The sequence below is a fragment of the Arachis duranensis genome, chromosome 10, assembly GCF_000817695.3.
Source record: "Arachis duranensis cultivar V14167 chromosome 10, aradu.V14167.gnm2.J7QH, whole genome shotgun sequence".
Taxonomy (NCBI): domain Eukaryota; kingdom Viridiplantae; phylum Streptophyta; class Magnoliopsida; order Fabales; family Fabaceae; genus Arachis; species Arachis duranensis.
Window position 1 is genome coordinate 90,575,977 of NC_029781.3, and position 1,873 is coordinate 90,577,849.

Sequence of the window (1,873 nt, forward strand, 5' to 3'; positions counted from 1 at the left end):
ACGCCAGTAAGGGTAGCCATCTGGGCGTTAAACGCCAGAAAGGAGCATCTTCTGGGCGTTAAACGCCAGAAAGATGCACCTTCTGGGCGTTTAACGCCAGTCTGCTAGCATCCTGAGCGTTCAGAAAAATGCCCAGTGACGAAGGACTTCCTGGCGTTCAACGCCAGAAAGAAGCACCAAATGGGCGTTGAACGCCCAGGAGAAGCAACATGTGGGCGTTAAACGCCCAAAACATGCAACATGTGGGCGTTAAACGCCCAAAACATGCACCATGTGGGCGTTTAATGCCAGGATGGTGGGAGGAGGTAACAAATTCGTTTTTAATCCTAATTTTTCAAAATTTTTATGTTTCAATTCATGATTTCTTACATAAACATGTTTCAATTTGTCATCCCCCATTTCAAATTAGCTTTCTAAAAACCCTGATTTCTAAAAATCCATGTGTCAAAAATTTTACATATATCTTAATCCATAAAAACAAAAGGTCTTCCAATCCAATCCAACTCTTTTAAGTTTATTTTCAAAACTCAATTATCTTTTTAAAATCTTTTTCAAAATTAAAAATTTCAAAATTATCTTTTAAATTATGATCTATATCTTTCTTTTTTTAAACTATATCTTTTTCTTATCATATCTATCTTTTATAAATCATATCTTCTATCTTATTTCCTTCTTTTTCGAAAATTTCCCACCCCCTCCCTATATATTATATTCGGCGCCCTCCTCATCATCACCATCCAACTCTTGCTCTCCTTCTATCCCTCTTCTTTCTTCTCTTTTGCTTGAGGACAAGCAAAGCTCTAAGTTTGGTGTGTTTATCCGTGATCACAAAAACATACCCACTAAAGATCATGGCTCCTAAAGGAAAACAACCCAACCCAAGAGGCAAGAAAGAGAACACTCCAAAGCCACTTTGGAATCAAGGGAAGTTCTTAACTAAAGAACATTCAGACCATTACTACAAGATAATGAGTCACAGATCCGTGATCCCAGAAGTCAAATTTGATCTGAAAGAAGATGAATATCCGGAGATCCAAGAGCAAATTCGAAACAGGAATTGGGAAATTCTGGCCAATCCTGAAACGAAAGTGGGAAAGAACATGGTTCAGGAATTCTATGCTAATCTATGGCAGACAGAAAGGCAAAGAATCATTGGAGCTGCTCTCTTTGACCATCGGACTGTAGTCAGAGGAAAGATCATCCATACCAATTCTGACAAGATCAGGGAGATATTTAAGCTTCCCCAACTGAAAGATGACCCAGACTCCTTTAACAGGAGAATGATGAGGGTCAATAAAGGGCTGGACAAGGTTCTGGAGGACATATGCATCCCTGGAGCCAAGTGGACCACCAGCACGACTGGCATCCTAGTTCAACTCAAAAGGGAAGATCTGAAACCAGTAGCCAGAGGTTGGCTGGATTTCGTAGGGCGTTCCATATTGCCCACCAGCAACCGTTCTGAAGTCACTATTAAAAGAGCAGTAATGATTCACTGCATCATGTTGGGAAAAGAAGTGGAAGTCCATCAGCTGATCTCATGTGAGCTATATAAAATAGCAAACAGGAATTCTAAGGACGCCAAATTGGCTTATCCAAGCCTAATTTCTATGCTTTGCAAAGATGCTGGAGTAAAGATGGGAATAACTGAATATATCCTAATTGAAAAGCCCATTACTGGAATATCAATGGTCAGACAACAGCAACAAGATGATTCAACCAAGAGGAGAGCACAAGAAGCCCTCCCAGAACTGCCCCAATTCGAATATTGGGAACATCTTGAGGCTTCTATTTCCAGATTGCAAGAAGCTATGGATCAAATAAAGGAAGAACAGAATAATCAAAGTAGCATGCTTTGCAAACTGCTCAAGGAACA